General features: G+C 39.7%; 1 protein-coding gene across 8 annotated transcripts in view; it reads right to left on the bottom strand.

Annotated features, from left to right (window-relative positions):
- plagl2 (pleiomorphic adenoma gene-like 2) overlaps positions 1-12,290 on the bottom strand; it is a 147,594-nt gene that overhangs the window by 111,538 nt on the left and 23,766 nt on the right. The window contains exon 2 of one of the 8 annotated variants that reach the window (XM_078555154.1): positions 4,938-5,067. The exons of the other annotated variants lie outside the window; for them this stretch is intronic. The gene's annotated coding sequence lies outside the window, so the exon portion shown is untranslated. The remainder of the gene's footprint in view (positions 1-4,937; positions 5,068-12,290) is intronic. 8 annotated transcript variants of the gene reach the window in all.

Below are 12,290 nucleotides of genomic sequence, written 5' to 3'. Positions count from 1 at the left end.
TCGATTGATAAAGGCAAGTGTCCCATATGCCTTTTTCACCACCCCACTAACGCCCCTCCGCCTTCAGAGATCTATGGACACACACATCTTTGTTCCTCAGAACTTCCTATTGCCATGCCATTCTTTGAATACTTCCTTGTCAAATTACTCCTTCCAAAGTGTCAATCACTTCACACCTTTCAGGGTTAAATTCCATCTGTCACTTATCTGCCCATTTGACCATCCCGTCTATATCTTCCTGTAGCCCAAGACACTCAACCTCACTGTTAACCACCCTGCCAATCTTTGTGTCATCCACAAACTTACTAATCCTACCCCCCACATAGTCATCTATATCATTTATATAAATGACAAATAATAGGGGACCCAGCACAGATCCCTGTGGTATGCCACTGGACATGGGCTTCCAGTCACTAAAGCATCCTTTTGTCATCACCCTCTGTCTCCTACAACTATGCCAATTTTGAATCCATCTTATCAAATTACCCTGTATCCCATGTGCATTTGCCTTCTTTATAAGTCTCCCATGTGGGACTTTGTCAAAAGCTTTGCTGAAATCCATATAAACTACATCAACTGCACTATCCTCATCTACACACCTGGCCACTTCCTCAAAAAATTCAATCAAATTTGTTAGGCATGACTTCCTCTGACAAAGCCACGCTGACTATCCCTGATCAGACCTTGCCTCTCCAAGTGGAGATAGATTCTCTCCTTCAGAATTTTCTCCAATAGTTTCCCTACCACTGATGTGAGACTCACTGGTCTGTAGTTCCCTGGCTTATCTCTACAACCCTTCTTAAATAGCGGAACCACATGAGCTGTTCTCCAGTCCTCTGGCACCTCCCCCGTGGCCAGAGAGGAATTAAAAACTTGGGTCAGAGCCCCTGCGATCTTCTCCCTTGCCTCCCTCAGCAGTCTGGGACACAAATCATCTGGACCTGGAGATTTGTCCACTTTTAAGCCTGCCAACACCTCTAATACCATGTCACTCCCTATATTATTATGCTCAAGAACCTCGCAGTCTCTCTCCCCAAGTTCTATGCCCTCATCCTCATTCTCTTGGGTGAAGACGGATGTGAAGTATTCGTTCAACACTCTACCGATGTCCTCTGGCTCCACCCATAGGTTGCCCCCTTGCTCCCTAATGGGCCCTGCCCTTTCCATGGTTATCCTCTTCCATTGATATACTTATAGAATATCTTGGGATTTTCCCTACTTTTACCAGCCAGAGCTTTCTCATATCCCCTCTTTGTTCTCCTAATTGCTTTCTTAAGCTCCACCCTGTAATTTCTGTACTCCACTAATGCCTCTGCTGATTTGCTCCCCTTGTACCTGCTAAAAGCCTCTCTTTTCCTTCTCATCGTATCCTGAATATCTCTGGTCATCCATGGTTCTCCGGGCTTGTTATTCCTTCCTATCACCCTAGAGGGTACATGTTGAGCCTGTACCCTCCCCATTTCCTTTTTGAACACCCCCCACTGTTCCTCTGTAGATTTCCCCACAAGTAACTGTTCCCAGTCTACCTTGGCTAGATCCTGCCTTATTTTACTAAAATCCGCTCTCCTCCAATCCAAAACATTTTTTTGCAACTTGTCCATTTCTTTGTCCATAACAAGCTTAAACTGTACCATGTTGTGGTTGCTATCACTAAAATGCTCCCCCACCACCACCTCAGCCACCTGTCCGGCTTCAATCCCCAGAATTAGGTCCAGCACTGCGCCGTCCCTTGTTGGGCCCTCTACAAATTGACCTAAAAAGTTCTCCTGTACACATTTCAAGAAATCCACTCCATCCAAGCCTTGAACACGATGTCTATCCCAATCAATGTTGGGAAAGTTGAAATCACCTAATATAATTACCCTGTTGTTATTGTTTTTACACACCTCCGCGAATTGTGCACATATTTGCTCCTCAATTTTCCGCTGGCTATCTGGGGGTTTATAATAAACACCTAACAATGTGGCTGCCCCTTTTTTATTCCTAAGCTCTACCCACAAAGCTTCATTCGATTTAAGGAGATATTTCATAACTCTCAAAGGTATATTCCATTGAGGAAGAAAGGCTCTATGAGACGGATGAACCATCCATAGCTAACTAAGGAAGTTAAGGATGTATCAAATTGAAAGAAATGATGTACAATGAAACATTTGAAACATAGAAGATTCTGAGGGGGCTTGACAAGGTAGATGCTGGAAGGATGTTTCCCCTCGTGGGGATTCTAGAACTAGGGAGCACAGTTTCAAAATAAGGGGTCTCCCATTTAAGACAGATATATATGAGGGGGAATTTCTTCTTTCAGAGGGTGGTTAGTCTATGGAATTCTCTTCCACACAGAGAAGTGGAGGCCAGACCATTGAATACATTCCAGGCTAAGAGAGGCAGATTTTGATCGACAGGGAGTTAAGGATTTAGGGGACAGGCAACAATCGGGTCAACCATGATCTTAACAAATGGCAGAGCAGACTCGATGGGCCGAATGGCCTACTCCTGCTCCTATTTCTCATGATCTTAAGAAGGCTCAAACCTTCTGATTCTTGAAAATTCCACTACAGTTGGGGGGGGCAAAAATAATTTTTTGTCGATACACAGTATGGAGTGGGAGGGGGTGCCTTACAGGGAGATATGGCATTCCACAGACCACAAGTTTTAGTTAACCACGCTCTTCGGCTTAGCTGCGAGTGGGTGGGTGGTTAGTGCTTGACCGTCATGCACAACAGACGAAGCTGCCAACATTTTAGTGGTGATGGGGGTGAACTTGGAAGTGTACCAGAAGGGTCTGGTACAAAAAGGGTTAATGTGTGCAGTACTGCCCACACAGTGATGTAAGAGGACTCCTCACCCAGAGCCAGGGTCAGTCTGGAGACTGACACAGTTGGGTTAAAACCTAGAATAGGGGTCAGCTCCATACCTGTACCTTCTACTGTAAATATGTAAATAGTTATGTTGTTAATAAAGACTTCCTGTTAACATACTCCAACCTGGAAACCTACTTTATGGTGTCCAAAGAAGGATTCTTCAGGAAACAAATTGTTTCAACACGATTAGGTTTGTGGGCTGCTCCTCGGACATGAAAAATGTTCACACATGGAATCAGCCAGGAAAAGGAAAGCTGGGAGAATGTCAGAAATCCACCGCAGTTACATCTAAAATGTGTACAATCTCATTTCAATGCTTACTTTCACAATTTACATTACCGTGCTTCACCAATCATTCCAAAGATTTTCTTCTCACTCTAAGTCAGAAGTGGAAAAATGATCATTCAACTGTCCAGCCACCTGGTGGCTTGGGTATGGTACTGCAAATTGCAGCACTTCGCAACACAACAAAAGCAACATTTTGTTCCTGATCTAACAATACATGACCATTTAGTATGGCAAAGCCCCACCACAATGCCACCTACATGCATAACTGGTATTGTAGGCACATGTGAATACTCTTAAAATAGATTCTGACAATGGCAGAGCTTGACACAGTCGTTTTCAACTGATTTTTAAAAGGAAGGTTATGACCCAACCATATTAATATTAGACAGAAGGTAGGGGGAGCGAGAGGCAGAGATTTTCCAACTATGTAATTTAAAACATTTGGCTTCTAATTCTACATTGGACAACCCGAGCAGCTAACTATGCAAAGTAGTTTGTCCACAACATGGCATGAGGCATCTTCTCTTCTACTACCACAATAGCTTACATTATGACCATAGAATGATCAGCAACGGTGTCTGGCTTTGCAAGAGCTTTACCCTCCTGTCCAGTAACTAGATTGTTATCTCCAGAAATTTATTTGGTAACATTAAGTAGTAAAAACTTTCATTACCTGTTTTCAGTCATCTCAAAGCTAAACAAGCTCTCTAGAAGCACCGTTCAGATTCCTGTAGTTTCTTAAGTTTCTGCCTGGACAACTTTGGTGTTGTAAGACCCATGAATGGCACATTTCAGATTTCAGAATGTCATTTTGCACAAGAAAACGTCTAACGTGCTTTTCACTTCATGAAATCACAAGTCAGCTGGCTCGTTTGCTTTTATCCACTCGTGGTGAACTGAATAACCAATCAAATGCTCAAGCTAAACCAGCAGAAGTCATGAATCATATACCCTTGATTAACTGCTGGACAGAATCAAGCCATTTCTTAAACTATTTTTAAAAATCTCTCGATCCGTCCTAATCCCTTCCTACACTGAAGTTGGTAATTTGAACATCATAATACAGTTCGCCATGTGTGTCCTCCATCATCTCAGCCAAATAACCACAATTCTGTGAGCCTTGTTTGAATCTGGGGCATTCCTGACCTATATGATTCAGAGCAAGATTTTACCTCAGAACCAACCGTTGTGAGTGCATTCCAACATTTAACTCCGTAATAACTTGGATATGTAGGATGTACTTAATGTTCACAAACCAGCACAGTATTCTGCTCCATGTGGCGGCACTTCAGTTATTTTAGAAGCAAAATATTGCGGATGCTGGAAATCTGGAATAAAAACAGAAAATGCTGAAGAAACTCAGCAGGTCTGGCAGCATCTGTGGAGAAACAGAGTTAAGGTTTCAAATCTATAGGACTCTTCCTCAGAGCTCTGAAGAAGTCATACAGACTCGAAATGTTTGCTAACTGTTTCTCTCTCTACAGATGCTGCCAGACCTGCTGAGTTTTTTCCAGCATTGCCTGCTTTTACTTCAGTTATTCTTCTGGGAAGAAACGTTCAGAAAATAATCAGGGGAAAATGCGTGAATGTACAACAGCAGGAAAGAAAATTCTGAAGGAAAAAAGGCAGGTCAGAAAACAGCATGATTAAGGTCAAAAAAGAAATCTGGTACCAATGCGCAATTAATGTTCAAATTAAAATGAAATGAAGATTGATTGAGGTTATTTTTTTTTAAAAAGCCAAAGTACTGTAAAATATTCAATATCAATATTATCTGTTATATTCTCTGACCTTGATATCTTGTCCTCTTCTCCAAGGGCTGGAGCTGAGGATTCACAAGCAGTTGCCAATCAAACAACTTCCCCAGGAAGTAGCCACTTCTGGGTGCACATAGTTAGACCTCTTCCCCAACGAGGGTGCACTAAATAGGACAGGATAGGTCAAACAAAACAGTTAAAGCTCACAAGACACCAAACTATCATTTAGCACCCCTACATTAATCGTAGCCACTCAACTTCCTGATTTTACCCCTTTACTATAGCCATTGTCCTCTATTTGCCAGAAAAAATTACATCCTCCTCTCATTCAACTTGAGCAAGTGTAAAATCAAAATATTGACTGGCTTCTGACAATTGCAAGCTCAGACACTGCCTGTTGAATGCAGAGAGCCAGTGCTTTTTAGCCTAACTTTAGGCACCTTCAAATATGTCATCTTGCAAGGCTCCCATGTACATTTGTATTGTAAAATAAAATCTACAGTTAAATAAAAAGCTATTTGCAGCTGTACTGCAGGCTTTCCTCCATTAAATCGCAGCCACTCGACTTCCTGAATCTTAACTTAACCCCTCCACTGCACCCTTTGTATCTCATAAAAAGCTTTCAAAGTAGCATTTTCTCACTGGTATTAATGTATGAAGAAGTCCTTTCATCTACTGTCAGACTAGGCCGTTTGAAATGCATGCTTTCAATGTCTTTATTGCAAACTAACCTGCTGCATTAGCTAATATCTCATTTAATAGTCCCTGATATTATTAAATTGTGCTAAACAAAAATGATATGCTGAATTTTATTTTTTTTTAAAAAGATATTCTTTCTGAGATTGGCAGCTTGAATGCCTTCCCCCATTTCCAAACAAAAAACCTGGAGATTACTTTTAGCGAAATTATCATACAAACTATGATTGGAGAGAATGGAATATACATGCTTGGATTTACACTGCACAACTTGCAGTCGGAAGTCCCTGCAAAGCAATATGAAATGGTAATGCTTTCTCTTTCCTAATTCAAGAGTACTACAGCCCCCTACTGTTGCTCTGTGTAACTCTGCACTCAATGGGTATCAAGCCCAAACTATTCTTGGTCTTTTAGGCTCAGGGATGGAGGCTTTATCTTTCAGCCATTTGGGAATGCCTGCTGAAAGATGTTGAAAGTAGCAGCCCTGTGATTGCTGAAGGAAAACCTACTGAAATGTGTCAATGGTTAACAATTAAATTTCATTCATTTGAAATCAAACTTCCAATAAAAAAACAAATTTAATAGTTGAAGCAATTAGTGCATCAAACCCATCACATTGCCAATCTGATTTATGACTTGCAAGTCATTTTATCAGCTTCAGTAATTAACTTTATGGTTCATTAATTAAGCTACTTAGTGATTATTGGATACTTTAAAGTAGTACTGCAAGTTCAAATTATTAAATGGAAAACTGCTGTATAATGTCTGTTTAAGGTTCACTTCAAGTTCCAAAATATTAAAGTGCGTTATCCCCTACAAAACTGAACATACCCAATAATACTGATTACTAACTTCCAAAAGACAGTGTTTATACTGCAATGGAAATCACTGCAATCAAATCACAATTTTTTAACGTAAGTATACAGCTACAGAAAATACTATGTCAATGAATAACTGAAAATAAATGCAGAAGCTTGGTGACAGACACATCAAAGTCTGATGGTTTTGGGAATACTTTGGATTCCCAGGCTCTAATTTAGCAGCTACAAAGTCAGCCATTTGAATTAAGGACAATTTTTTTGAAGTTGCAGCAGCTCTGACTGCTTCAAGTGTTATTTACTCTCAGAATCTCACACAAGATAAATGACTGCTCCGGCACAAGCTTAAATCTAGGCTAATGTTATCCTTGTGGCATTTGCTTCAAAGCTGCGTATAATACATACTTATGCTGCTTTAATTCCTGCAAGGAAGAAAACATTTATAAGGCAAGTGTCATTTTCTAAATAAGCTGCATTGTAACATATGCACCAACAGCTGCCAACTGCAACACCCTCTGAATGCACCTGCAGCCCATTTCCCTCAACTCACTCCCAGTTAGAGGGGGTCACTTTTTCCTCTGCTTGTATTTTGTATGGCCTTAAATATTGACAAATTGTTTGAGTTGATGATTAATGAAATACTTAACACAATGGCTTTTTTCACAGTTAGACCATAGCAAATTAGTAATCATTAAAACTGTATAAGATATGATTTAACAATAACTTGATGACAACCCATTTAGCTATTCTGTGGCCTCACTTGAGCTTGAAGGAGGACAATGGGTTGCAACATCAGATGAACTCCTCGACCTATGGTAGATAAATGGCATGGGATCTTGTGCATCCAACTGAATAGAAAAGACCTGGGACTTAATGTCTCATTCAAAATATGGCACCTCCAAAATGGAACACTCATTCATCACATTACTAAAATCTCAGCCTGGGTTACGTCTTCAAATCTGTAATGAATGTTGAACTAACAACCTTCTGACTCCGAGGTCACCAACTGAATCAAGTAACCAGGATTTACCCAGAACATTGGGCACCAATAAGTCAATAACAAAATGCAAATTATGAGAAAGTCATTGATTTCAAGTTTGAGACTATCCACAATTGGATTTCAGATAATTGTGCTTATTTTAACAAAATTAGGGTGTGCAACTCAACTATTTTCAAATTCTTGGAAGTTGTCAACTTGGTTGACTTAGATTAGTTTGGGTTCAAGCCCCATTGCCAGGACCTGAACAGATAATCTATACTGACACTTGTAGCCTTCTGAAAGGGCACTGTAATGTGGGGAACTGTCCCAGCATCCTGATTAATATTGATCTTTCAATCAACACCAAAATAAATTAACTGGTCACTCATCTCACTTGCTGCTTGTAGGATCTTGCTGGGTACAAATGAGCTGGGCATGTTTCTTCTCAAACAATGCTAGCTGTACCTCAAAAGTAATTCACTGACTGTGAAACACTTTGGAATATCCTGAGGACAAGAAAGGGGATACAAATGCCAGCTTATTCTTCTTTTATTTATTCATACACTATTTCTAAAAAGCTATGTTGGTCTCAGCCTCCCAGAATTACTTTTGGCACATTTATAGACAATCACTTAGTCCATTTGAATGGCATTCATTTGCACATAGGTTCTCTCAAGCAGCTAATTTAAGTTTAGGCGTACAGAGATTTATAGGTACAATTCATGCAACACCTGGCCGCTACACCAGGGATCGCTTTCAAAGACCAAAATGAGCAAGAGCACAACTTGAATCCCTTTATTTTTCTTGGTTTTACAAATTCCTTGTGGCCTCTTTGGTTAAAACTGGCTTGAAGGAGTTACAGAGCATATTCGTGTGTGCAGCTAACGCAAGACCGTTTTTAAGTCACCAAGGCACAGCGAAAGTGGTCTAGTTACTTCAATTATGCACTTTAATTCAGGTCCTTCATATTACTGCACCAAGCTACAATCAGAACCAGCATTGTTCCTTAATGTTAACCACCACATTCTCAAGGACAACTAGCAATGAGCAATAAATGCTGGCCTTGATAGCGAAAACCACATCCAGAGAATGAATTAAACTGTCGTCTCAGCAACTCTCAACCAAAAACACTTCAAAATGAAACTCAATGGTAATGAAAAAACAACCAATAAAACAAGAGATAGTGATAGTGTGACAGCTCATTGTATTTAAAGAGTCTATAAACCTTTCTATATGGTTATTTACTGAATTGTAAGAACAGGATAAAAATAAAAGTTCAATTAATTAAGATATGAAGTACCCAAAATAGATTATTTGTCACATTGTTATAATCAATAACTATTAATTTTGCGGCATTGGCTCCAGTACTTTTGAGTTTATAAATATCTATTAAGAGCAGACAAGGTTAGGGATTGCTGGCATTTGGTCCTATAGGCTTTCACTTCGAGAACTGAAAGTGATGACATAGCAGTCTAACAATAGCCTAAATCAAGATTCTGCATCGAAAGCAATGAAAACCATAATCTGTAATGTAAAGCAAGAAGCAGCTGTGAGGCAGACTGGTGCTACGTTAAATATAAATTGCAAATTTTGATTGGTTTACTTTGCTGTCTTGTTGGGTGCTGTAAGATTTTATTGGTTCACTGACAAAAAGTGAACATTTTCAGTTGTGCTGAGCTATTTATTGAACAGCATCTGTCCGTGTTTTTTTTCTAAACACAGTATTGGTACTTTTTTTGCCAATTCCACAAACAACTGAAATCTAAAAAGAGATTAATAGCATTCGGGAGACAGTGTGTTATTTCTGGCATCAGTGTAGACACTTACCACATAATATTTTATGTTTCAAGGTACAATTTTTTCATTAATCACTAAACCTAAATAAATAAATTTGTTTTATAGCTGCTTAGGAAAAAACACAGCATAGGCCAACTGAAGTACATGAGACTGGAAATGGGACATCACACAAGATAAACCATCTATTGAACAGAGATCTAAACTCTAATCTTTGGAATCCCTGGATGCTGATGTTTTCAAATGGAAAATGGTATTAAATAGAATGGTTCGGATGTTTAACATGTGTCACGTTTGATTTTAAATTAGAATTTCTTTTAATAAGGTTGAATGAAATGTGTGTCAATTTTCTCCCCTCAACTCCCAAAAGACCATAAGACGTAGCAGCAGAAGTAGGCCATTCGGCCCATCAAGTCTGTTCCGCCATTCAATGAGATCATGGCTGATCTGATAATCCTCAACTCCACTTGCCTGCCTTTTCCCCATAACCCTTGATTCCCATACTGATTAAAAACCTTTCTATCTCAGCCTCTACAGCCTTCTGTGGTAAAGAATTCCACGGATTCACTAGCCTCTGAAACAAGAAATTCCTTCTCATCTGTCTTAAATGGGTGACCCCTTGCTCTGAGATTATACCCTCTGGTCCTAGACTCTCCCACAAGGGGAAACAACCTCTCAGCATCTACCCTGTCAAGCCCCCAGAAGAATCTTGTATGTTTCAATAAAGTTGCCTCTCATTCTTCTAAACTCCAACCTACTCAACCTCACCTCGTAAGCAAATCCCTCCATACCCGTTCAGCCTATCTCCAACCTGTCTCCAATGCCAGTATATCTTTCCTTAGATAAGGAGACCAAAATTGTTCACAGTATTCTAGGTGTAGTCTAACTAATGCTTTTTATAGTTTTAGCAAGACTTCCCTGTTTTTATACTCCATTCCCTTCAAAATAAAGGCCAACATTCCATTTGCCTTCCCTATTACCTGCTGAACTTGTAGGCTAGCTTTTTGTGATTCAGCTATGAGGATCCCCAAATCCCTTTGTGCTGCAGCTTTCTGCAGTCTTTCACCACTTAAATAATATTCAGCTCCTCCATTCTTCCAGCCAAAAAGCACTGATCATTTGCAGGATTATTGCTTCACCAGGATTTGCAATTCTTCATCATCCTACTGTTATGCAAGTGAGCCATGATCATGAGAACTAGCAGCCTGTCCTCTGTGATGGGCAATTATAGGAGAGCCTGATGTTGTCAACAGCTATTCGCTTCTAGCTGTTGCTTGTTACCTAGTAACAGCTGCAAGAATGCAGGCTAATTTTCTCTCTAATTCTCAAACCAATCGCATCTAACTCAGCCTGGACTAGAGACCGGACCTGGAATCTTGTGGGATTGTATGGCTCAGCTACTCAGTGGATAAACTCAGAGCTTTGGGGAAGTTCTATAAATACAGTTTCAAGACTTTTGCCTAGTTGGATCTCAGTTTTAAACTTTGTAAAGGCAAACCTCTACAATTCAATGATCAAAAACACATCAACCGCTACCAACCCAGTTTTCCTACAGGTAAGGCTAACAACAGATTAGATATCAGTCTTTCACCTTTGGTTCAAATCCAATCCTTAGACAAGTGGAAAGTCTCCTATGTCTGCTGGCTGGAATTGTGAAATGAGTTTGAGCAGTCTCAATCCACTTACTTCAGGGCAAGAACCCACATCATAAAACTCTCAATCCAGCAGTAATTGGTAATACACGTAGATGAATCCAAGAATGATTAGCCCCTGCAATGGAGAAATGTGGTGAAGTGGCAGTGTTCCACTGGTGGATTTAGCTGACATTGCTGGGGCAGAAGAGGTGTTGGGGTGTATCAGGCTCTGATATTCTTGACCAGGGAGTGTCAGAAGCTGATACTACCTAAATGGGAAGAGTTATGTTCCCCAATACTAACATCCCTTACATCGATCAGATAAACAGAGATAAATCACAAGATGTGCTGCAGCCTGGAAGTAAGCACAAGTAATGTTACCACGCAAACATTTTAGTTATGCGCACAAACCTCAGCAAGTTTCATGTGCGAGTATAATCTTCAACCATAACACCAATGCCTGAATCAAATTCCTCTTTCCTCCATTTTAATGGAGAGGTTAATCTATTTTAAACAAATAAATGGGTTAATGTCAGTGTTTAAATCGGAGAGGGACATGTCACAAGTGCATTCAGTGTTTATATAGTATTACTCAGTGATTTCCAGGCTTTTGCATACATTTTTCTAATTGATGAAACTCATTTGATGAAACATTAAACTGAAATGTCGTTAGTACAGTCACTAGTACATTTCTGCACATGCTTATTTTATATTCATTACTGTTGCCAAGTTTTACAACACCATTGGAATATTACACAAACTTAATTTAATTTCCAATCTGTTTTGTGGCAGAGTACAAAGGAACTGCTGCCTGTAGGGACACAAGCTTGAGGGAAGCAAGACTTCATTACCTCATTTGGCACTATTTAGTAATACTAACAACTACTGGTGGTAACAAAAAGGCAAGTCCCTGTAACACGATTTGTTCCATTGTATGTTGCACAATATGAAGTTTGATTACAAAATTTATTTCCAGTCTTCTATACACCATTACAGCAGCATCAATTCAAAGGGGGTCTGCATTTTTAAAACCTCTATTTATACAGTGCTTTACTATTTCCCTCAGGAAAATACTTCCTACGCCATGGAAGTGCAGGCATTGTTACACAGGTAAATATACCAACAGCAAAGTTGAATGACTTAATTTATTTTTGTGGTCTTTTTTGAAGATCATTGAGACACAACTAGAAAACACTTTGCTCCTCTTCAGATAGTGCACGGGATCTTTTCCATCCAGCTCAACAAGCAAAGAAGGCTTCACTTTAACCTCCCACCTTAAGGTGGGTCCTTCAAACAATGAAGCAACCCCTCAGCCTGTTCCTGAAATACCACTCTAGATTATACACTCAAGTCTTGGGAGTGATGTTATGAAGCCATAACCTTGTGTTTCAGAAGCAATTTTATTAATAAGAATTGAAGCTGACACTAATAAAAAGTAGCATATTATTAGGTGCTTTGGACAAAAA

The sequence above is a fragment of the Cetorhinus maximus genome, chromosome 13 (genome assembly GCF_964194155.1).
Source record: "Cetorhinus maximus chromosome 13, sCetMax3.hap1.1, whole genome shotgun sequence".
Classification (NCBI taxonomy): domain Eukaryota; kingdom Metazoa; phylum Chordata; class Chondrichthyes; order Lamniformes; family Cetorhinidae; genus Cetorhinus; species Cetorhinus maximus.
Note: the sequence above shows the minus strand (reverse complement) of the source record. Positions and strands in the feature narration are given on the sequence as shown.